The sequence below is a fragment of the Oncorhynchus keta genome, unplaced genomic scaffold (genome assembly GCF_023373465.1).
Source record: "Oncorhynchus keta strain PuntledgeMale-10-30-2019 unplaced genomic scaffold, Oket_V2 Un_contig_4700_pilon_pilon, whole genome shotgun sequence".
Lineage (NCBI taxonomy): Eukaryota > Metazoa > Chordata > Actinopteri > Salmoniformes > Salmonidae > Oncorhynchus > Oncorhynchus keta.
In genome coordinates, this window is record NW_026287905.1 from 619 (window position 1) to 27,287 (window position 26,669).

The 26,669-nt window shown below is 45.0% G+C and overlaps 1 long non-coding RNA gene across 2 annotated transcripts in view; it reads left to right on the plus strand.

Moving 5' to 3' along the window:
- Positions 1–716: 716 nt before the first annotated feature.
- The window catches only part of LOC127924874 (uncharacterized), a 36,324-nt gene continuing 10,371 nt past the window's right edge, over positions 717–26,669 (plus strand). For both annotated transcript variants that reach the window (XR_008119109.1, XR_008119110.1), the window contains exons 1-2: positions 717–1,214; positions 23,283–23,340. This is a non-coding gene — a long non-coding RNA (uncharacterized LOC127924874). The remainder of the gene's footprint in view (positions 1,215–23,282; positions 23,341–26,669) is intronic.

Consider the following 26,669-nt stretch of genomic DNA (forward strand, 5'->3'; position numbering starts at 1 on the left):
AGGGTTTTCAATGTGCCGACCACTGATCAGAAATACACTAACCGGCTAGTTGAGGTTTAGGGTTTTCAATGTGCCGACCACTGATCAGAAATACACTAACCGGCTAGTTGAGGTTTAGGGTTTTCAATGTGCCGACCACTGATCAGAAATACACTAACCGGCTAGTTGAGGTTTAGGGTTTTCAATGTGCCGACCACTGATCAGAAATACACTAACCGGCTAGTTGAGGTTTAGGGTTTTCAATGTGCCGACCACTGATCAGAAATACACTAACCGGCTAGTTGAGGTTTAGGGTTTTCAATGTGCCGACCACTGATCAGAAATACACTAACCGGCTAGTTGAGGTTTAGGGTTTTCAATGTGCCGACCACTGATCAGAAATACACTAACCGGCTAGTTGAGGTTTAGGGTTTTCAATGTGCCGACCACTGATCAGAAATACACTAACCGGCTAGTTGAGGTTTAGGGTTTTCAATGTGCCGACCACTGATCAGAAATACACTAACCGGCTAGTTGAGGTTTAGGGTTTTCAATGTGCCGACCACTGATCAGAAATACACTAACCGGCTAGTTGAGGTTTAGGGTTTTCAATGTGCCGACCACTGATCAGAAATACACTAACCGGCTAGTTGAGGTTTAGGGTTTTCAATGTGCCGACCACTGATCAGAAATACACTAACCGGCTAGTTGAGGTTTAGGGTTTTCAATGTGCCGACCACTGATCAGAAATACACTAACCGGCTAGTTGAGGTTTAGGGTTTTCAATGTGCCGACCACTGATCAGAAATACACTAACCGGCTAGTTGAGGTTTAGGGTTTTCAATGTGCCGACCACTGATCAGAAATACACTCACCGGCTAGTTGAGGTTTAGGGTTTTCAATGTGCCGACCACTGATCAGAAATACACTAACCGGCTAGTTGAGGTTTAGGGTTTTCAATGTGCCGACCACTGATCAGAAATACACTAACCGGCTAGTTGAGGTTTAGGGTTTTCAATGTGCCGACCACTGATCAGAAATACACTAACCGGCTAGTTGAGGTTTAGGGTTTTCAATGTGCCGACCACTGATCAGAAATACACTGACCGGCTAGTTGAGGTTTAGGGTTTTCAATGTGCCGACCACTGATCAGAAATACACTAACCGGCTAGTTGAGGTTTAGGGTTTTCAATGTGCCGACCACTGATCAGAAATACACTGACCGGCTAGTTGAGGTTTAGGGTTTTTTCAATGTAACCGGCTAGTTGAGGTTTAGGGTTTTCGACCACTGATCAGAAATACACTAACCGGCTAGTTGAGGTTTAGGGTTTTCAATGTGCCGACCACTGATCAGAAATACACTAACCGGCTAGTTGAGGTTTAGGGTTTTCAATGTGCCGACCACTGATCAGAAATACACTAACCGGCTAGTTGAGGTTTAGGGTTTTCAATGTGCCGACCACTGATCAGAAATACACTAACCGGCTAGTTGAGGTTTAGGGTTTTCAATGTGCCGACCACTGATCAGAAATACACTAACCGGCTAGTTGAGGTTTAGGGTTTTCAATGTGCCGACCACTGATCAGAAATACACTAACCGGCTAGTTGAGGTTTAGGGTTTTCAATGTGCCGACCACTGATCAGAAATACACTAACCGGCTAGTTGAGGTTTAGGGTTTTCAATGTGCCGACCACTGATCAGAAATACACTAACCGGCTAGTTGAGGTTTAGGGTTTTCAATGTGCCGACCACTGATCAGAAATACACTAACCGGCTAGTTGAGGTTTAGGGTTTTCAATGTGCCGACCACTGATCAGAAATACACTAACCGGCTAGTTGAGGTTTAGGGTTTTCAATGTGCCGACCACTGATCAGAAATACACTAACCGGCTAGTTGAGGTTTAGGGTTTTCAATGTGCCGACCACTGATCAGAAATACACTAACCGGCTAGTTGAGGTTTAGGGTTTTCAATGTGCCGACCACTGATCAGAAATACACTAACCGGCTAGTTGAGGTTTAGGGTTTTCAATGTGCCGACCACTGATCAGAAATACACTAACCGGCTAGTTGAGGTTTAGGGTTTTCAATGTGCCGACCACTGATCAGAAATACACTAACCGGCTAGTTGAGGTTTAGGGTTTTCAATGTGCCGACCACTGATCAGAAATACACTAACCGGCTAGTTGAGGTTTAGGGTTTTCAATGTGCCGACCACTGATCAGAAATACACTAACCGGCTAGTTGAGGTTTAGGGTTTTCAATGTGCCGACCACTGATCAGAAATACACTAACCGGCTAGTTGAGGTTTAGGGTTTTCAATGTGCCGACCACTGATCAGAAATACACTAACCGGCTAGTTGAGGTTTAGGGTTTTCAATGTGCCGACCACTGATCAGAAATACACTAACCGGCTAGTTGAGGTTTAGGGTTTTCAATGTGCCGACCACTGATCAGAAATACACTAACCGGCTAGTTGAGGTTTAGGGTTTTCAATGTGCCGACCACTGATCAGAAATACACTAACCGGCTAGTTGAGGTTTAGGGTTTTCAATGTGCCGACCACTGATCAGAAATACACTAACCGGCTAGTTGAGGTTTAGGGTTTTCAATGTGCCGACCACTGATCAGAAATACACTAACCGGCTAGTTGAGGTTTAGGGTTTTCAATGTGCCGACCACTGATCAGAAATACACTAACCGGCTAGTTGAGGTTTAGGGTTTTCAATGTGCCGACCACTGATCAGAAATACACTAACCGGCTAGTTGAGGTTTAGGGTTTTCAATGTGCCGACCACTGATCAGAAATACACTAACCGGCTAGTTGAGGTTTAGGGTTTTCAATGTGCCGACCACTGATCAGAAATACACTAACCGGCTAGTTGAGGTTTAGGGTTTTCAATGTGCCGACCACTGATCAGAAATACACTAACCGGCTAGTTGAGGTTTAGGGTTTTCAATGTGCCGACCACTGATCAGAAATACACTAACCGGCTAGTTGAGGTTTAGGGTTTTCAATGTGCCGACCACTGATCAGAAATACACTAACCGGCTAGTTGAGGTTTAGGGTTTTCAATGTGCAATCCACTGATCAGAAATACACTAACCGGCTAGTTGAGGTTTAGGGTTTTCAATGTGCCGACCACTGATCAGAAATACACTAACCGGCTAGTTGAGGTTTAGGGTTTTCAATGTGCCGACCACTGATCAGAAATACACTAACCGGCTAGTTGAGGTTTAGGGTTTTCAATGTGCCGACCACTGATCAGAAATACACTAACCGGCTAGTTGAGGTTTAGGGTTTTCAATGTGCCGACCACTGATCAGAAATACACTAACCGGCTAGTTGAGGTTTAGGGTTTTCAATGTGCCGACCACTGATCAGAAATACACTAACCGGCTAGTTGAGGTTTAGGGTTTTCAATGTGCCGACCACTGATCAGAAATACACTAACCGGCTAGTTGAGGTTTAGGGTTTTCAATGTGCCGACCACTGATCAGAAATACACTAACCGGCTAGTTGAGGTTTAGGGTTTTCAATGTGCCGACCACTGATCAGAAATACACTAACCGGCTAGTTGAGGTTTAGGGTTTTCAATGTGCCGACCACTGATCAGAAATACACTAACCGGCTAGTTGAGGTTTAGGGTTTTCAATGTGCCGACCACTGATCAGAAATACACTAACCGGCTAGTTGAGGTTTAGGGTTTTCAATGTGCCGACCACTGATCAGAAATACACTAACCGGCTAGTTGAGGTTTAGGGTTTTCAATGTGCCGACCACTGATCAGAAATACACTAACCGGCTAGTTGAGGTTTAGGGTTTTCAATGTGCCGACCACTGATCAGAAATACACTAACCGGCTAGTTGAGGTTTAGGGTTTTCAATGTGCCGACCACTGATCAGAAATACACTAACCGGCTAGTTGAGGTTTAGGGTTTTCAATGTGCCGACCACTGATCAGAAATACACTAACCGGCTAGTTGAGGTTTAGGGTTTTCAATGTGCCGACCACTGATCAGAAATACACTAACCGGCTAGTTGAGGTTTAGGGTTTTCAATGTGCCGACCACTGATCAGAAATACACTAACCGGCTAGTTGAGGTTTAGGGTTTTCAATGTGCCGACCACTGATCAGAAATACACTAACCGGCTAGTTGAGGTTTAGGGTTTTCAATGTGCCGACCACTGATCAGAAATACACTAACCGGCTAGTTGAGGTTTAGGGTTTTCAATGTGCCGACCACTGATCAGAAATACACTAACCGGCTAGTTGAGGTTTAGGGTTTTCAATGTGCCGACCACTGATCAGAAATACACTAACCGGCTAGTTGAGGTTTAGGGTTTTCAATGTGCCGACCACTGATCAGAAATACACTAACCGGCTAGTTGAGGTTTAGGGTTTTCAATGTGCCGACCACTGATCAGAAATACACTAACCGGCTAGTTGAGGTTTAGGGTTTTCAATGTGCCGACCACTGATCAGAAATACACTAACCGGCTAGTTGAGGTTTAGGGTTTTCAATGTGCCGACCACTGATCAGAAATACACTAACCGGCTAGTTGAGGTTTAGGGTTTTCAATGTGCCGACCACTGATCAGAAATACACTAACCGGCTAGTTGAGGTTTAGGGTTTTCAATGTGCCGACCACTGATCAGAAATACACTAACCGGCTAGTTGAGGTTTAGGGTTTTCAATGTGCCGACCACTGATCAGAAATACACTAACCGGCTAGTTGAGGTTTAGGGTTTTCAATGTGCCGACCACTGATCAGAAATACACTAACCGGCTAGTTGAGGTTTAGGGTTTTCAATGTGCCGACCACTGATCAGAAATACACTAACCGGCTAGTTGAGGTTTAGGGTTTTCAATGTGCCGACCACTGATCAGAAATACACTAACCGGCTAGTTGAGGTTTAGGGTTTTCAATGTGCCGACCACTGATCAGAAATACACTAACCGGCTAGTTGAGGTTTAGGGTTTTCAATGTGCCGACCACTGATCAGAAATACACTAACCGGCTAGTTGAGGTTTAGGGTTTTCAATGTGCCGACCACTGATCAGAAATACACTAACCGGCTAGTTGAGGTTTAGGGTTTTCAATGTGCCGACCACTGATCAGAAATACACTAACCGGCTAGTTGAGGTTTAGGGTTTTCAATGTGCCGACCACTGATCAGAAATACACTAACCGGCTAGTTGAGGTTTAGGGTTTTCAATGTGCCGACCACTGATCAGAAATACACTAACCGGCTAGTTGAGGTTTAGGGTTTTCAATGTGCCGACCACTGATCAGAAATACACTAACCGGCTAGTTGAGGTTTAGGGTTTTCAATGTGCCGACCACTGATCAGAAATACACTAACCGGCTAGTTGAGGTTTAGGGTTTTCAATGTGCCGACCACTGATCAGAAATACACTAACCGGCTAGTTGAGGTTTAGGGTTTTCAATGTGCCGACCACTGATCAGAAATACACTAACCGGCTAGTTGAGGTTTAGGGTTTTCAATGTGCCGACCACTGATCAGAAATACACTAACCGGCTAGTTGAGGTTTAGGGTTTTCAATGTGCCTGACCACTGATCAGAAATACACTAACCGGCTAGTTGAGGTTTAGGGTTTTCAATGTGCCGACCACTGATCAGAAATACACTAACCGGCTAGTTGAGGTTTAGGGTTTTCAATGTGCCGACCACTGATCAGAAATACACTAACCGGCTAGTTGAGGTTTAGGGTTTTCAATGTGCCGACCACTGATCAGAAATACACTAACCGGCTAGTTGAGGTTTAGGGTTTTCAATGTGCCGACCACTGATCAGAAATACACTAACCGGCTAGTTGAGGTTTAGGGTTTTCAATGTGCCGACCACTGATCAGAAATACACTAACCGGCTAGTTGAGGTTTAGGGTTTTCAATGTGCCGACCACTGATCAGAAATACACTAACCGGCTAGTTGAGGTTTAGGGTTTTCAATGTGCCGACCACTGATCAGAAATACACTAACCGGCTAGTTGAGGTTTAGGGTTTTCAATGTGCCGACCACTGATCAGAAATACACTAACCGGCTAGTTGAGGTTTAGGGTTTTCAATGTGCCGACCACTGATCAGAAATACACTAACCGGCTAGTTGAGGTTTAGGGTTTTCAATGTGCCGACCACTGATCAGAAATACACTAACCGGCTAGTTGAGGTTTAGGGTTTTCAATGTGCCGACCACTGATCAGAAATACACTAACCGGCTAGTTGAGGTTTAGGGTTTTCAATGTGCCGACCACTGATCAGAAATACACTAACCGGCTAGTTGAGGTTTAGGGTTTTCAATGTGCCGACCACTGATCAGAAATACACTAACCGGCTAGTTGAGGTTTAGGGTTTTCAATGTGCCGACCACTGATCAGAAATACACTAACCGGCTAGTTGAGGTTTAGGGTTTTCAATGTGCCGACCACTGATCAGAAATACACTAACCGGCTAGTTGAGGTTTAGGGTTTTCAATGTGCCGACCACTGATCAGAAATACACTAACCGGCTAGTTGAGGTTTAGGGTTTTCAATGTGCCGACCACTGATCAGAAATACACTAACCGGCTAGTTGAGGTTTAGGGTTTTCAATGTGCCGACCACTGATCAGAAATACACTAACCGGCTAGTTGAGGTTTAGGGTTTTCAATGTGCCGACCACTGATCAGAAATACACTAACCGGCTAGTTGAGGTTTAGGGTTTTCAATGTGCCGACCACTGATCAGAAATACACTAACCGGCTAGTTGAGGTTTAGGGTTTTCAATGTGCCGACCACTGATCAGAAATACACTAACCGGCTAGTTGAGGTTTAGGGTTTTCAATGTGCCGACCACTGATCAGAAATACACTAACCGGCTAGTTGAGGTTTAGGGTTTTCAATGTGCCGACCACTGATCAGAAATACACTAACCGGCTAGTTGAGGTTTAGGGTTTTCAATGTGCCGACCACTGATCAGAAATACACTAACCGGCTAGTTGAGGTTTAGGGTTTTCAATGTGCCGACCACTGATCAGAAATACACTAACCGGCTAGTTGAGGTTTAGGGTTTTCAATGTGCCGACCACTGATCAGAAATACACTAACCGGCTAGTTGAGGTTTAGGGTTTTCAATGTGCCGACCACTGATCAGAAATACACTAACCGGCTAGTTGAGGTTTAGGGTGCCGACCACTTTTCGGCTAGTTGAGGTTTAGGGTTTTCAATGTGCCGACCACTGATCAGAAATACACTAACCGGCTAGTTGAGGTTTAGGGTTTTCAATGTGCCGACCACTGATCAGAAATACACTAACCGGCTAGTTGAGGTTTAGGGTTTTCAATGTGCCGACCACTGATCAGAAATACACTAACCGGCTAGTTGAGGTTTAGGGTTTTCAATGTGCCGACCACTGATCAGAAATACACTAACCGGCTAGTTGAGGTTTAGGGTTTTCAATGTGCCGACCACTGATCAGAAATACACTAACCGGCTATACACTAACCGGCTAGTTGAGGTTTAGGGTTTTCAATGTGCCGACCACTGATCAGAAATACACTAACCGGCTAGTTGAGGTTTAGGGTTTTCAATGTGCCGACCACTGATCAGAAATACACTAACCGGCTAGTTGAGGTTTAGGGTTTTCAATGTGCCGACCACTGATCAGAAATACACTAACCGGCTAGTTGAGGTTTAGGGTTTTCAATGTGCCGACCACTGATCAGAAATACACTAACCGGCTAGTTGAGGTTTAGGGTTTTCAATGTGCCGACCACTGATCAGAAATACACTAACCGGCTAGTTGAGGTTTAGGGTTTTCAATGTGCCGACCACTGATCAGAAATACACTAACCGGCTAGTTGAGGTTTAGGGTTTTCAATGTGCCGACCACTGATCAGAAATACACTAACCGGCTAGTTGAGGTTTAGGGTTTTCAATGTGCCGACCACTGATCAGAAATACACTAACCGGCTAGTTGAGGTTTAGGGTTTTCAATGTGCCGACCACTGATCAGAAATACACTAACCGGCTAGTTGAGGTTTAGGGTTTTCAATGTGCCGACCACTGATCAGAAATACACTAACCGGCTAGTTGAGGTTTAGGGTTTTCAATGTGCCGACCACTGATCAGAAATACACTAACCGGCTAGTTGAGGTTTAGGGTTTTCAATGTGCCGACCACTGATCAGAAATACACTAACCGGCTAGTTGAGGTTTAGGGTTTTCAATGTGCCGACCACTGATCAGAAATACACTAACCGGCTAGTTGAGGTTTAGGGTTTTCAATGTGCCGACCACTGATCAGAAATACACTAACCGGCTAGTTGAGGTTTAGGGTTTTCAATGTGCCGACCACTGATCAGAAATACACTAACCGGCTAGTTGAGGTTTAGGGTTTTCAATGTGCCGACCACTGATCAGAAATACACTAACCGGCTAGTTGAGGTTTAGGGTTTTCAATGTGCCGACCACTGATCAGAAATACACTAACCGGCTAGTTGAGGTTTAGGGTTAATGTGCCGACCACTGATCAGAAATACACTAACCGGCTAGTTGAGGTTTAGGGTTTTCAATGTGCCGACCACTGATCAGAAATACACTAACCGGCTAGTTGAGGTTTAGGGTTTTCAATGTGCCGACCACTGATCAGAAATACACTAACCGGCTAGTTGAGGTTTAGGGTTTTCAATGTGCCGACCACTGATCAGAAATACACTAACCGGCTAGTTGAGGTTTAGGGTTTTCAATGTGCCGACCACTGATCAGAAATACACTAACCGGCTAGTTGAGGTTTAGGGTTTTCAATGTGCCGACCACTGATCAGAAATACACTAACCGGCTAGTTGAGGTTTAGGGTTTTCAATGTGCCGACCACTGATCAGAAATACACTAACCGGCTAGTTGAGGTTTAGGGTTTTAAATTTGCCACCACTGATCAGAAATACACTAACCGGCTAGTTGAGGTTTAGGGTTTTCAATGTGCCGACCACTGATCAGAAATACACTAACCGGCTAGTTGAGGTTTAGGGTTTTCAATGTGACCACCGACCACTGATCAGAAATACACTAACCGGCTAGTTGAGGTTTAGGGTTTTCAATGTGCCGACCACTGATCAGAAATACACTAACCGGCTAGTTGAGGTTTAGGGTTTTCAATGTGCCGACCACTGATCAGAAATACACTAACCGGCTAGTTGAGGTTTAGGGTTTTCAATGTGCCGACCACTGATCAGAAATACACTAACCGGCTAGTTGAGGTTTAGGGTTTTCAATGTGCCGACCACTGATCAGAAATACACTAACCGGCTAGTTGAGGTTTAGGGTTTTCAATGTGCCGACCACTGATCAGAAATACACTAACCGGCTAGTTGAGGTTTAGGGTTTTCAATGTGCCGACCACTGATCAGAAATACACTAACCGGCTAGTTGAGGTTTAGGGTTTTCAATGTGCCGACCACTGATCAGAAATACACTAACCGGCTAGTTGAGGTTTAGGGTTTTCAATGTGCCGACCACTGATCAGAAATACACTAACCGGCTAGTTGAGGTTTAGGGTTTTCAATGTGCCGACCACTGATCAGAAATACACTAACCGGCTAGTTGAGGTTTAGGGTTTTCAATGTGCCGACCACTGATCAGAAATACACTAACCGGCTAGTTGAGGTTTAGGGTTTTCAATGTGCCGACCACTGATCAGAAATACACTAACCGGCTAGTTGAGGTTTAGGGTTTTCAATGTGCCGACCACTGATCAGAAATACACTAACCGGCTAGTTGAGGTTTAGGGTTTTCAATGTGCCGACCACTGATCAGAAATACACTAACCGGCTAGTTGAGGTTTAGGGTTTTCAATGTGCCGACCACTGATCAGAAATACACTAACCGGCTAGTTGAGGTTTAGGGTTTTCAATGTGCCGACCACTGATCAGAAATACACTAACCGGCTAGTTGAGGTTTAGGGTTTTCAATGTGCCGACCACTGATCAGAAATACACTAACCGGCTAGTTGAGGTTTAGGGTTTTCAATGTGCCGACCACTGATCAGAAATACACTAACCGGCTAGTTGAGGTTTAGGGTTTTCAATGTGCCGACCACTGATCAGAAATACACTAACCGGCTAGTTGAGGTTTAGGGTTTTCAATGTGCCGACCACTGATCAGAAATACACTAACCGGCTAGTTGAGGTTTAGGGTTTTCACCACTGATCAGAAATACACTAACCGGCTAGTTGAGGTTTAGGGTTTTCAATGTGCCGACCACTGATCAGAAATACACTAACCGGCTAGTTGAGGTTTAGGGTTTTCAATGTGCCGACCACTGATCAGAAATACACTAACCGGCTAGTTGAGGTTTAGGGTTTTCAATGTGCCGACCACTGATCAGAAATACACTAACCGGCTAGTTGAGGTTTAGGGTTTTCAATGTGCCGACCACTGATCAGAAATACACTAACCGGCTAGTTGAGGTTTAGGGTTTTCAATGTGCCGACCACTGATCAGAAATACACTAACCGGCTAGTTGAGGTTTAGGGTTTTCAATGTGCCGACCACTGATCAGAAATACACTAACCGGCTAGTTGAGGTTTAGGGTTTTCAAGGGTTTTCAATGCCGACCACTGATCAGAAATACACTAACCGGCTAGTTGAGGTTTAGGGTTTTCAATGTGCCGACCACTGATCAGAAATACACTAACCGGCTAGTTGAGGTTTAGGGTTTTCAATGTGCCGACCACTGATCAGAAATACACTAACCGGCTAGTTGAGGTTTAGGGTTTTCAATGTGCCGACCACTGATCAGAAATACACTAACCGGCTAGTTGAGGTTTAGGGTTTTCAATGTGCCGACCACTGATCAGAAATACACTAACCGGCTAGTTGAGGTTTAGGGTTTTCAATGTGCCGACCACTGATCAGAAATACACTAACCGGCTAGTTGAGGTTTAGGGTTTTCAATGTGCCGACCACTGATCAGAAATACACTAACCGGCTAGTTGAGGTTTAGGGTTTTCAATGTGCCGACCACTGATCAGAAATACACTAACCTGGCTAGTTGAGGTTTAGGGTTTTCAATGTGCCGACCACTGATCAGAAATACACTAACCGGCTAGTTGAGGTTTAGGGTTTTCAATGTGCCGACCACTGATCAGAAATACACTAACCGGCTAGTTGAGGTTTAGGGTTTTCAATGTGCCGACCACTGATCAGAAATACACTAACCGGCTAGTTGAGGTTTAGGGTTTTCAATGTGCCGACCACTGATCAGAAATACACTAACCGGCTAGTTGAGGTTTAGGGTTTTCAATGTGCCGACCACTGATCAGAAATACACTAACCGGCTAGTTGAGGTTTAGGGTTTTCAATGTGCCGACCACTGATCAGAAATACACTAACCGGCTAGTTGAGGTTTAGGGTTTTCAATGTGCCGACCACTGATCAGAAATACACTCACCGGCTAGTTGAGGTTTAGGGTTTTTTCAATGTGCCGACCACTGATCAGAAATACACTAAACGGCTAGTTGAGGTTCAGGGTTTTCAATGTGCCGACCACTGATCAGAAATACACTAACCGGCTAGTTGAGGTTTAGGGTTTTCAATGTGCCGACCACTGATCAGAAATACACTAACCGGCTAGTTGAGGTTTAGGGTTTTCAATGTGCCGACCACTGATCAGAAATACACTAACCGGCTAGTTGAGGTTTAGGGTTTTCAATGTGCCGACCACTGATCAGAAATACACTAACCGGCTAGTTGAGGTTTAGGGTTTTCAATGTGCCGACCACTGATCAGAAATACACTAACCGGCTAGTTGAGGTTTAGGGTTTTCAATGTGCCGACCACTGAAATACATCTAGTTGAGGTTTAGAAATGCCGACCACTGACTAACCGGCTAGTTGAGGTTTAGGGTTTTCAATGTGCCGACCACTGATCAGAAATACACTAACCGGCTAGTTGAGGTTTAGGGTTTTCAATGTGCCGACCACTGATCAGAAATACACTAACCGGCTAGTTGAGGTTTAGGGTTTTCAATGTGCCGACCACTGATCAGAAATACACTAACCGGCTAGTTGAGGTTTAGGGTTTTCAATGTGCCGACCACTGATCAGAAATACACTAACCGGCTAGTTGAGGTTTAGGGTTTTCAATGTGCCGACCACTGATCAGAAATACACTAACCGGCTAGTTGAGGTTTAGGGTTTTCAATGTGCCGACCACTGATCAGAAATACACTAACCGGCTAGTTGAGGTTTAGGGTTTTCAATGTGCCGACCACTGATCAGAAATACACTAACCGGCTAGTTGAGGTTTAGGGTTTTCAATGTGCCGACCACTGATCAGAAATACACTAACCGGCTAGTTGAGGTTTAGGGTTTTCAATGTGCCGACCACTGATCAGAAATACACTAACCGGCTAGTTGAGGTTTAGGGTTTTCAATGTGCCGACCACTGATCAGAAATACACTAACCGGCTAGTTGAGGTTTAGGGTTTTCAATGTGCCGACCACTGATCAGAAATACACTAACCGGCTAGTTGAGGTTTAGGGTTTTCAATGTGCCGACCACTGATCAGAAATACACTAACCGGCTAGTTGAGGTTTAGGTTTTCAATGTGCCGACCACTGATCAGAAATACACTAACCGGCTAGTTGAGGTTTAGGGTTTTCAATGTGCCGACCACTGATCAGAAATACACTAACCGGCTAGTTGAGGTTTAGGGTTTTCAATGTGCCGACCACTGATCAGAAATACACTAACCGGCTAGTTGAGGTTTAGGGTTTTCAATGTGCCGACCACTGATCAGAAATACACTAACCGGCTAGTTGAGGTTTAGGGTTTTCAATGTGCCGACCACTGATCAGAAATACACTAACCGGCTAGTTGAGGTTTAGGGTTTTCAATGTGCCGACCACTGATCAGAAATACACTAACCGGCTAGTTGAGGTTTAGGGTTTTCAATGTGCCGACCACTGATCAGAAATACACTAACCGGCTAGTTGAGGTTTAGGGTTTTCAATGTGCCGACCACTGATCAGAAATACACTAACCGGCTAGTTGAGGTTTAGGGTTTTCAATGTGCCGACCACTGATCAGAAATACACTAACCGGCTAGTTGAGGTTTAGGGTTTTCAATGTGCCGACCACTGATCAGAAATACACTAACCGGCTAGTTGAGGTTTAGGGTTTTCAATGTGCCGACCACTGATCAGAAATACACTAACCGGCTAGTTGAGGTTTAGTTGAGGTTGAGGTTTAGGGTTTTCAATGTGCCGACCACTGATCAGAAATACACTAACCGGCTAGTTGAGGTTTAGGGTTTTCAATGTGCCGACCACTGATCAGAAATACACTAACCGGCTAGTTGAGGTTTAGGGTTTTCAATGTGCCGACCACTGATCAGAAATACACTAACCGGCTAGTTGAGGTTTAGGGTTTTCAAACCACTGATCAGAAATACACTAACCGGCTAGTTGAGGTTTAGGGTTTTCAATGTGCCGACCACTGATCAGAAATACACTAACCGGCTAGTTGAGGTTTAGGGTTTTCAATGTGCCGACCACTGATCAGAAATACACTAACCGGCTAGTTGAGGTTTAGGGTTTTCAATGTGCCGACCACTGATCAGAAATACACTAACCGGCTAGTTGAGGTTTAGGGTTTTCAATGTGCCGACCACTGATCAGAAATACACTAACCGGCTAGTTGAGGTTTAGGGTTTTCAATGTGCCGACCACTGATCAGAAATACACTAACCGGCTAGTTGAGGTTTAGGGTTTTCAATGTGCCGACCACTGATCAGAAATACACTAACCGGCTAGTTGAGGTTTAGGGTTTTCAATGTGCCGACCACTGATCAGAAATACACTAACCGGCTAGTTGAGGTTTAGGGTTTTCAATGTGCCGACCACTGATCAGAAATACACTAACCGGCTAGTTGAGGTTTAGGGTTTTCAATGTGCCGACCACTGATCAGAAATACACTAACCGGCTAGTTGAGGTTTAGGGTTTTCAATGTGCCGACCACTGATCAGAAATACACTAACCGGCTAGTTGAGGTTTAGGGTTTTCAATGTGACCACCGACCACTGATCAGAAATACACTAACCGGCTAGTTGAGGTTTAGGGTTTTCAATGTGCCGACCACTGATCAGAAATACACTAACCGGCTAGTTGAGGTTTAGGGTTTTCAATGTGCCGACCACTGATCAGAAATACACTAACCGGCTAGTTGAGGTTTAGGGTTTTCAATGTGCCGACCACTGATCAGAAATACACTAACCGGCTAGTTGAGGTTTAGGGTTTTCAATGTGCCGACCACTGATCAGAAATACACTAACCGGCTAGTTGAGGTTTAGGGTTTTCAATGTGCCGACCACTGATCAGAAATACACTAACCGGCTAGTTGAGGTTTAGGGTTTTCAATGTGCCGACCACTGATCAGAAATACACTAACCGGCTAGTTGAGGTTTAGGGTTTTCAATGTGCCGACCACTGATCAGAAATACACTAACCGGCTAGTTGAGGTTTAGGGTTTTCAATGTGCCGACCACTGATCAGAAATACACTAACCGGCTAGTTGAGGTTTAGGGTTTTCAATGTGCCGACCACTGATCAGAAATACACTAACCGGCTAGTTGAGGTTTAGGGTTTTCAATGTGCCGACCACTGATCAGAAATACACTAACCGGCTAGTTGAGGTTTAGGGTTTTCAATGTGCCGACCACTGATCAGAAATACACTAACCGGCTAGTTGAGGTTTAGGGTTTTCAATGTGCCGACCACTGATCAGAAATACACTAACCGGCTAGTTGAGGTTTAGGGTTTTCAATGTGCCGACCACTGATCAGAAATACACTAACCGGCTAGTTGAGGTTTAGGGTTTTCAATGTGCCGACCACTGATCAGAAATACACTAACCGGCTAGTTGAGGTTTAGGGTTTTCAATGTGCCGACCACTGATCAGAAATACACTAACCGGCTAGTTGAGGTTTAGGGTTTTCAATGTGCCGACCACTGATCAGAAATACACTAACCGGCTAGTTGAGGTTTAGGGTTTTCAATGTGCCGACCACTGATCAGAAATACACTAACCGGCTAGTTGAGGTTTAGGGTTTTCAATGTGCCGACCACTGATCAGAAATACACTAACCGGCTAGTTGAGGTTTAGGGTTTTCAATGTGCCGACCACTGATCAGAAATACACTAACCGGCTAGTTGAGGTTTAGGGTTTTCAATGTGCCGACCACTGATCAGAAATACACTAACCGGCTAGTTGAGGTTTAGGGTTTTCAATGTGCCGACCACTGATCAGAAATACACTAACCGGCTAGTTGAGGTTTAGGGTTTTCAATGTGCCGACCACTGATCAGAAATACACTAACCGGCTAGTTGAGGTTTAGGGTTTTCAATGTGCCGACCACTGATCAGAAATACACTAACCGGCTAGTTGAGGTTTAGGGTTTTCAATGTGCCGACCACTGATCAGAAATACACTAACCGGCTAGTTGAGGTTTAGGGTTTTCAATGTGCCGACCACTGATCAGAAATACACTAACCGGCTAGTTGAGGTTTAGGGTTTTCAATGTGCCGACCACTGATCAGAAATACACTAACCGGCTAGTTGAGGTTTAGGGTTTTCAATGTGCCGACCACTGATCAGAAATACACTAACCGGCTAGTTGAGGTTTAGGGTTTTCAATGTGCCGACCACTGATCAGAAATACACTAACCGGCTAGTTGAGGTTTAGGGTTTTCAATGTGCCGACCACTGATCAGAAATACACTAACCGGCTAGTTGAGGTTTAGGGTTTTCAATGTGCCGACCACTGATCAGAAATACACTAACCGGCTAGTTGAGGTTTAGGGTTTTCAATGTGCCGACCACTGATCAGAAATACACTAACCGGCTAGTTGAGGTTTAGGGTTTTCAATGTGCCGACCACTGATCAGAAATACACTAACCGGCTAGTTGAGGTTTAGGGTTTTCAATGTGCCGACCACTGATCAGAAATACACTAACCGGCTAGTTGAGGTTTAGGGTTTTCAATGTGCCGACCACTGATCAGAAATACACTAACCGGCTAGTTGAGGTTTAGGGTTTTCAATGTGCCGACCACTGATCAGAAATACACTAACCGGCTAGTTGAGGTTTAGGGTTTTCAATGTGCCGACCACTGATCAGAAATACACTAACCGGCTAGTTGAGGTTTAGGGTTTTCAATGTGCCGACCACTGATCAGAAATACACTAACCGGCTAGTTGAGGTTTAGGGTTTTCAATGTGCCGACCACTGATCAGAAATACACTAACCGGCTAGTTGAGGTTTAGTTGGGTTTTCAATGTGCCGACCACTGATCAGAAATACACTAACCGGCTAGTTGAGGTTTAGGGTTTTCAATGTGCCGACCACTGATCAGAAATACACTAACCGGCTAGTTGAGGTTTAGGGTTTTCAATGTGCCGACCACTGATCAGAAATACACTAACCGGCTAGTTGAGGTTTAGGGTTTTCAATGTGCCGACCACTGATCAGAAATACACTAACCGGCTAGTTGAGGTTTAGGGTTTTCAATGTGCCGACCACTGATCAGAAATACACTAACCGGCTAGTTGAGGTTTAGGGTTTTCAATGTGCCGACCACTGATCAGAAATACACTAACCGGCTAGTTGAGGTTTAGGGTTTTCAATGTGCCGACCACTGATCAGAAATACACTAACCGGCTAGTTGAGGTTTAGGGTTTTCAATGTGCCGACCACTGATCAGAAATACACTAACCGGCTAGTTGAGGTTTAGGGTTTTCAATGTGCCGACCACTGATCAGAAATACACTAACCGGCTAGTTGAGGTTTAGGGTTTTCAATGTGCCGACCACTGATCAGAAATACACTAACCGGCTAGTTGAGGTTTAGGGTTTTCAATGTGCCGACCACTGATCAGAAATACACTAACCGGCTAGTTGAGGTTTAGGGTTTTCAATGTGCCGACCACTGATCAGAAATACACTAACCGGCTAGTTGAGGTTTAGGGTTTTCAATGTGCCGACCACTGATCAGAAATACACTAACCGGCTAGTTGAGGTTTAGGGTTTTCAATGTGCCGACCACTGATCAGAAATACACTAACCGGCTAGTTGAGGTTTAGGGTTTTCAATGTGCCGACCACTGATCAGAAATACACTAACCGGCTAGTTGAGGTTTAGGGTTTTCAATGTGCCGACCACTGATCAGAAATACACTAACCGGCTAGTTGAGGTTTAGGGTTTTCAATGTGCCGACCACTGATCAGAAATACACTAACCGGCTAGTTGAGGTTTAGGGTTTTCAATGTGCCGACCACTGATCAGAAATACACTAACCGGCTAGTTGAGGTTTAGGGTTTTCAATGTGCCGACCACTGATCAGAAATACACTAACCGGCTAGTTGAGGTTTAGGGTTTTCAATGTGCCGACCACTGATCAGAAATACACTAACCGGCTAGTTGAGGTTTAGGGTTTTCAATGTGCCGACCACTGATCAGAAATACACTAACCGGCTAGTTGAGGTTTAGGGTTTTCAATGTGCCGACCACTGATCAGAAATACACTAACCGGCTAGTTGAGGTTTAGGGTTTTCAATGTGCCGACCACTGATCAGAAATACACTAACCGGCTAGTTGAGGTTTAGGGTTTTCAATGTGCCGACCACTGATCAGAAATACACTAACCGGCTAGTTGAGGTTTAGGGTTTTCAATGTGCCGACCACTGATCAGAAATACACTAACCGGCTAGTTGAGGTTTAGGGTTTTCAATGTGCCGACCACTGATCAGAAATACACTAACCGGCTAGTTGAGGTTTAGGGTTTTCAATGTGCCGACCACTGATCAGAAATACACTAACCGGCGAGTTGAGGTTTAGGGTTTTCAATGTGCCGACCACTGATCAGAAATACACTAACCGGCGAGTTGAGGTTTAGGGTTTTCAATGTGCCGACCACTGATCAGAAATACACTAACCGGCGAGTTGAGGTTTAGGGTTTTCAATGTGCCGACCACTGATCAGAAATACACTAACCGGCGAGTTGAGGTTTAGGGTTTTCAATGTGCCGACCACTGATCAGAAATACACTAACCGGCTAGTTGAGGTTTTCAATGTGCCGACCACTGATTTAGGGTTTTCAATGTGCCGACCACTGATCAGAAATACACTAACCGGCTAGTTGAGGTTTAGGGTTTTCAATGTGCCGACCACTGATCAGAAATACACTAACCGGCTAGTTGAGGTTTAGGGTTTTCAATGTGCCGACCACTGATCAGAAATACACTAACCGGCTAGTTGAGGTTTAGGGTTTTCAATGTGCCGACCACTGATCAGAAATACACTAACCGGCTAGTTGAGGTTTAGGGTTTTCAATGTGCCGACCACTGATCAGAAATACACTAACCGGCTAGTTGAGGTTTAGGGTTTTCAATGTGCCGACCACTGATCAGAAATACACTAACCGGCTAGTTGAGGTTTAGGGTTTTCAATGTGCCGACCACTGATCAGAAATACACTAACCGGCTAGTTGAGGTTTAGGGTTTTCAATGTGCCGACCACTGATCAGAAATACACTAACCGGCTAGTTGAGGTTTAGGGTTTTCAATGTGCCGACCACTGATCAGAAATACACTAACCGGCTAGTTGAGGTTTAGGGTTTTCAATGTGCCGACCACTGATCAGAAATACACTAACCGGCTAGTTGAGGTTTAGGGTTTTCAATGTGCCGACCACTGATCAGAAATACACTAACCGGCTAGTTGAGGTTTAGGGTTTTCAATGTGCCGACCACTGATCAGAAATACACTAACCGGCTAGTTGAGGTTTAGGGTTTTCAATGTGCCGACCACTGATCAGAAATACACTAACCGGCTAGTTGAGGTTTAGGGTTTTCAATGTGCCGACCACTGATCAGAAATACACTAACCGGCTAGTTGAGGTTTAGGGTTTTCAATGTGCCGACCACTGATCAGAAATACACTAACCGGCTAGTTGAGGTTTAGGGTTTTCAATGTGCCGACCACTGATCAGAAATACACTAACCGGCTAGTTGAGGTTTAGGGTTTTCAATGTGCCGACCACTGATCAGAAATACACTAACCGGCTAGTTGAGGTTTAGGGTTTTCAATGTGCCGACCACTGATCAGAAATACACTAACCGGCTAGTTGAGGTTTAGGGTTTTCAATGTGCCGACCACTGATCAGAAATACACTAACCGGCTAGTTGAGGTTTAGGGTTTTCAATGTGCCGACCACTGATCAGAAATACACTAACCGGCTAGTTGAGGTTTAGGGTTTTCAATGTGCCGACCACTGATCAGAAATACACTAACCGGCTAGTTGAGGTTTAGGGTTTTCAATGTGCCGACCACTGATCGGAAATACACTAACCGGCTAGTTGAGGTTTAGGGTTTTCAATGTGCCGACCACTGATCGGAAATACACTAACCGGCTAGTTGAGGTTTAGGGTTTTCAATGTGCCGACCACTGATCGGAAATACACTAACCGGCTAGTTGAGGTTTAGGGTTTTCAATGTGCCGACCACTGATCGGAAATACACTAACCGGCTAGTTGAGGTTTAGGGTTTTCAATGTGCCGACCACTGATCAGAAATACACTAACCGGCTAGTTGAGGTTTAGGGTTTTCAATGTGCCGACCACTGATCAGAAATACACTAACCGGCTAGTTGAGGTTTAGGGTTTTCAATGTGCCGACCACTGATCAGAAATACACTAACCGGCTAGTTGAGGTTTAGGGTTTTCAATGTGCCGACCACTGATCAGAAATACACTAACCGGCTAGTTGAGGTTTAGGGTTTTCAATGTGCCGACCACTGATCAGAAATACACTAACCGGCTAGTTGAGGTTTAGGGTTTTCAATGTGCCGACCACTGATCAGAAATACACTAACCGGCTAGTTGAGGTTTAGGGTTTTCAATGTGCCGACCACTGATCAGAAATACACTAACCGGCTAGTTGAGGTTTAGGGTTTTCAATGTGCCGACCACTGATCAGAAATACACTAACCGGCTAGTTGAGGTTTAGGGTTTTCAATGTGCCGACCACTGATCAGAAATACACTAACCGGCTAGTTGAGGTTTAGGGTTTTCAATGTGCCGACCACTGATCAGAAATACACTAACCGGCTAGTTGAGGTTTAGGGTTTTCAATGTGCCGACCACTGATCAGAAATACACTAACCGGCTAGTTGAGGTTTAGGGTTTTCAATGTGCCGACCACTGATCAGAAATACACTAACCGGCTAGTTGAGGTTTAGGGTTTTCAATGTGCCGACCACTGATCAGAAATACACTAACCGGCTAGTTGAGGTTTAGGGTTTTCAATGTGCCGACCACTGATCAGAAATACACTAACCGGCTAGTTGAGGTTTAGGGTTTTCAATGTGCCGACCACTGATCAGAAATACACTAACCGGCTAGTTGAGGTTTAGGGTTTTCAATGTGCCGACCACTGATCAGAAATACACTAACCGGCTAGTTGAGGTTTAGGGTTTTCAATGTGCCGACCACTGATCAGAAATACACTAACCGGCTAGTTGAGGTTTAGGGTTTTCAATGTGCCGACCACTGATCAGAAATACACTAACCGGCTAGTTGAGGTTTAGGGTTTTCAATGTGCCGACCACTGATCAGAAATACACTAACCGGCTAGTTGAGGTTTAGGGTTTTCAATGTGCCGACCACTGATCAGAAATACACTAACCGGCTAGTTGAGGTTTAGGGTTTTCAATGTGCCGACCACTGATCAGAAATACACTAACCGGCTAGTTGAGGTTTAGGGTTTTCAATGTGCCGACCACTGATCAGAAATACACTAACCGGCTAGTTGAGGTTTAGGGTTTTCAATGTGCCGACCACTGATCAGAAATACACTAACCGGCTAGTTGAGGTTTAGGGTTTTCAATGTGCCGACCACTGATCAGAAATACACTAACCGGCTAGTTGAGGTTTAGGGTTTTCAATGTGCCGACCACTGATCAGAAATACACTAACCGGCTAGTTGAGGTTTAGGGTTTTCAATGTGCCGACCACTGATCAGAAATACACTAACCGGCTAGTTGAGGTTTAGGGTTTTCAATGTGCCGACCACTGATCAGAAATACACTAACCGGCTAGTTGAGGTTTAGGGTTTTCAATGTGCCGACCACTGATCAGAAATACACTAACCGGCTAGTTGAGGTTTAGGGTTTTCAATGTGCCGACCACTGATCAGAAATACACTAACCGGCTAGTTGAGGTTTAGGGTTTTCAATGTGCCGACCACTGATCAGAAATACACTAACCGGCTAGTTGAGGTTTAGGGTTTTCAATGTGCCGACCACTGATCAGAAATACACTAACCGGCTAGTTGAGGTTTAGGGTTTTCAATGTGCCGACCACTGATCAGAAATACACTAACCGGCTAGTTGAGGTTTAGGGTTTTCAATGTGCCGACCACTGATCAGAAATACACTAACCGGCTAGTTGAGGTTTAGGGTTTTCAATGTGCCGACCACTGATCAGAAATACACTAACCGGCTAGTTGAGGTTTAGGGTTTTCAATGTGCCGACCACTGATCAGAAATACACTAACCGGCTAGTTGAGGTTTAGGGTTTTCAATGTGCCGACCACTGATCAGAAATACACTAACCGGCTAGTTGAGGTTTAGGGTTTTCAATGTGCCGACCACTGATCAGAAATACACTAACCGGCTAGTTGAGGTTTAGGGTTTTCAATGTGCCGACCACTGATCGGAAATACACTAACCGGCTAGTTGAGGTTTAGGGTTTTCAATGTGCCGACCACTGATCGGAAATACACTAACCGGCTAGTTGAGGTTTAGGGTTTTCAATGTGCCGACCACTGATCGGAAATACACTAACCGGCTAGTTGAGGTTTAGGGTTTTCAATGTGCCGACCACTGATCGGAAATACACTAACCGGCTAGTTGAGGTTTAGGGTTTTCAATGTGCCGACCACTGATCGGAAATACACTAACCGGCTAGTTGAGGTTTAGGGTTTTCAATGTGCCGACCACTGATCGGAAATACACTAACCGGCTAGTTGAGGTTTAGGGTTTTCAATGTGCCGACCACTGATCAGAAATACACTAACCGGCTAGTTGAGGTTTAGGGTTTTCAATGTGCCGACCACTGATCAGAAATACACTAACCGGCTAGTTGAGGTTTAGGGTTTTCAATGTGCCGACCACTGATCAGAAATACACTAACCGGCTAGTTGAGGTTTAGGGTTTTCAATGTGCCGACCACTGATCAGAAATACACTAACCGGCTAGTTGAGGTTTAGGGTTTTCAATGTGCCGACCACTGATCAGAAATACACTAACCGGCTAGTTGAGGTTTAGGGTTTTCAATGTGCCGACCACTGATCAGAAATACACTAACCGGCTAGTTGAGGTTTAGGGTTTTCAATGTGCCGACCACTGATCAGAAATACACTAACCGGCTAGTTGAGGTTTAGGGTTTTCAATGTGCCGACCACTGATCAGAAATACACTAACCGGCTAGTTGAGGTTTAGGGTTTTCAATGTGCCGACCACTGATCAGAAATACACTAACCGGCTAGTTGAGGTTTAGGGTTTTCAATGTGCCGACCACTGATCAGAAATACACTAACCGGCTAGTTGAGGTTTAGGGTTTTCAATGTGCCGACCACTGATCAGAAATACACTAACCGGCTAGTTGAGGTTTAGGGTTTTCAATGTGCCGACCACTGATCAGAAATACACTAACCGGCTAGTTGAGGTTTAGGGTTTTCAATGTGCCGACCACTGATCAGAAATACACTAACCGGCTAGTTGAGGTTTAGGGTTTTCAATGTGCCGACCACTGATCAGAAATACACTAACCGGCTAGTTGAGGTTTAGGGTTTTCAATGTGCCGACCACTGATCGGAAATACACTAACCGGCTAGTTGAGGTTTAGGGTTTTCAATGTGCCGACCACTGATCGGAAATACACTAACCGGCTAGTTGAGGTTTAGGGTTTTCAATGTGCCGACCACTGATCGGAAATACACTAACCGGCTAGTTGAGGTTTAGGGTTTTCAATGTGCCGACCACTGATCGGAAATACACTAACCGGCTAGTTGAGGTTTAGGGTTTTCAATGTGCCGACCACTGATCGGAAATACACTAACCGGCTAGTTGAGGTTTAGGGTTTTCAATGTGCCGACCACTGATCGGAAATACACTAACCGGCTAGTTGAGGTTTAGGGTTTTCAATGTGCCGACCACCGATCAGAAATACACTGACCGGCTAGTTGAGGTTTAGGGTTTTCAATGTGCCGACCACTGATCAGAAATACACTGACCGGCTAGTTGAGGTTTAGGGTTTTCAATGTGCCGACCACTGATCAGAAATACACTAACCGGCTAGTTGAGGTTTAGGGTTTTCAATGTGCCGACCACTGATCGGAAATACACTAACCGGCTAGTTGAGGTTTAGGGTTTTCAATGTGCCGACCACTGATCGGAAATACACTAACCGGCTAGTTGAGGTTTAGGGTTTTCAATGTGCCGACCACTGATCGGAAATACACTAACCGGCTAGTTGAGGTTTAGGGTTTTCAATGTGCCGACCACTGATCGGAAATACACTAACCGGCTAGTTGAGGTTTAGGGTTTTCAATGTGCCGACCACTGATCGGAAATACACTAACCGGCTAGTTGAGGTTTAGGGTTTTCAATGTGCCGACCACTGATCGGAAATACACTAACCGGCTAGTTGAGGTTTAGGGTTTTCAATGTGCCGACCACTGATCGGAAATACACTAACCGGCTAGTTGAGGTTTAGGGTTTTCAATGTGCCGACCACTGATCGGAAATACACTAACCGGCTAGTTGAGGTTTAGGGTTTTCAATGTGCCGACCACTGATCAGAAATACACTAACCGGCTAGTTGAGGTTTAGGGTTTTCAATGTGCCGACCACTGATCAGAAATACACTAACCGGCTAGTTGAGGTTTAGGGTTTTCAATGTGCCGACCACTGATCAGAAATACACTAACCGGCTAGTTGAGGTTTAGGGTTTTCAATGTGCCGACCACTGATCAGAAATACACTAACCGGCTAGTTGAGGTTTAGGGTTTTCAATGTGCCGACCACTGATCAGAAATACACTAACCGGCTAGTTGAGGTTTAGGGTTTTCAATGTGCCGACCACTGATCGGAAATACACTAACCGGCTAGTTGAGGTTTAGGGTTTTCAATGTGCCGACCACTGATCGGAAATACACTAACCGGCTAGTTGAGGTTTAGGGTTTTCAATGTGCCGACCACTGATCGGAAATACACTAACCGGCTAGTTGAGGTTTAGGGTTTTCAATGTGCCGACCACTGATCGGAAATACACTAACCGGCTAGTTGAGGTTTAGGGTTTTCAATGTGCCGACCACTGATCGGAAATACACTAACCGGCTAGTTGAGGTTTAGGGTTTTCAATGTGCCGACCACTGATCGGAAATACACTAACCGGCTAGTTGAGGTTTAGGGTTTTCAATGTGCCGACCACTGATCGGAAATACACTAACCGGCTAGTTGAGGTTTAGGGTTTTCAATGTGCCGACCACTGATCGGAAATACACTAACCGGCTAGTTGAGGTTTAGGGTTTTCAATGTGCCGACCACTGATCGGAAATACACTAACCGGCTAGTTGAGGTTTAGGGTTTTCAATGTGCCGACCACTGATCAGAAATACACTAACCGGCTAGTTGAGGTTTAGGGTTTTCAATGTGCCGACCACTGATCAGAAATACACTAACCGGCTAGTTGAGGTTTAGGGTTTTCAATGTGCCGACCACTGATCAGAAATACACTAACCGGCTAGTTGAGGTTTAGGGTTTTCAATGTGCCGACCACTGATCAGAAATACACTAACCGGCTAGTTGAGGTTTAGGGTTTTCAATGTGCCGACCACTGATCAGAAATACACTAACCGGCTAGTTGAGGTTTAGGGTTTTCAATGTGCCGACCACTGATCAGAAATACACTAACCGGCTAGTTGAGGTTTAGGGTTTTCAATGTGCCGACCACTGATCAGAAATACACTAACCGGCTAGTTGAGGTTTAGGGTTTTCAATGTGCCGACCACTGATCAGAAATACACTAACTAACCGGCTAGTTGAGGTTTAGGGTTTTCAATGTGCCGACCACTGATCAGAAATACACTAACCGGCTAGTTGAGGTTTAGGGTTTTCAATGTGCCGACCACTGATCAGAAATACACTAACCGGCTAGTTGAGGTTTAGGGTTTTCAATGTGCCGACCACTGATCAGAAATACACTAACCGGCTAGTTGAGGTTTAGGGTTTTCAATGTGCCGACCACTGATCAGAAATACACTAACCGGCTAGTTGAGGTTTAGGGTTTTCAATGTGCCGACCACTGATCAGAAATACACTAACCGGCTAGTTGAGGTTTAGGGTTTTCAATGTGCCGACCACTGATCAGAAATACACTAACCGGCTAGTTGAGGTTTAGGGTTTTCAATGTGCCGACCACTGATCAGAAATACACTAACCGGCTAGTTGAGGTTTAGGGTTTTCAATGTGCCGACCACTGATCAGAAATACACTAACCGGCTAGTTGAGGTTTAGGGTTTTCAATGTGCCGACCACTGATCAGAAATACACTAACCGGCTAGTTGAGGTTTAGGGTTTTCAATGTGCCGACCACTGATCAGAAATACACTAACCGGCTAGTTGAGGTTTAGGGTTTTCAATGTGCCGACCACTGATCAGAAATACACTAACCGGCTAGTTGAGGTTTAGGGTTTTCAATGTGCCGACCACTGATCAGAAATACACTAACCGGCTAGTTGAGGTTTAGGGTTTTCAATGTGCCGACCACTGATCAGAAATACACTAACCGGCTAGTTGAGGTTTAGGGTTTTCAATGTGCCGACCACTGATCAGAAATACACTAACCGGCTAGTTGAGGTTTAGGGTTTTCAATGTGCCGACCACTGATCAGAAATACACTAACCGGCTAGTTGAGGTTTAGGGTTTTCAATGTGCCGACCACTGATCAGAAATACACTAACCGGCTAGTTGAGGTTTAGGGTTTTCAATGTGCCGACCACTGATCTGAAATACACTAACCGGCTAGTTGAGGTTTAGGGTTTTCAATGTGCCGACCACTGATCAGAAATACACTAACCGGCTAGTTGAGGTTTAGGGTTTTCAATGTGCCGACCACTGATCAGAAATACACTAACCGGCTAGTTGAGGTTTAGGGTTTTCAATGTGCCGACCACTGATGAAATACACTAACCGGCTAGTTGAGGTTTAGGGTTTTCAATGTGCCGACCACTGATCGGAAATACACTAACCGGCTAGTTGAGGTTTAGGGTTTTCAATGTGCCGACCACTGATCGGAAATACACTAACCGGCTAGTTGAGGTTTAGGGTTTTCAATGTGCCGACCACTGATCGGAAATACACTAACCGGCTAGTTGAGGTTTAGGGTTTTCAATGTGCCGACCACTGATCGGAAATACACTAACCGGCTAGTTGAGGTTTAGGGTTTTCAATGTGCCGACCACTGATCGGAAATACACTAACCGGCTAGTTGAGGTTTAGGGTTTTCAATGTGCCGACCACTGAAGAAATACACTAACCGGCTAGTTGAGGTTTAGGGTTTTCAATGTGCCGA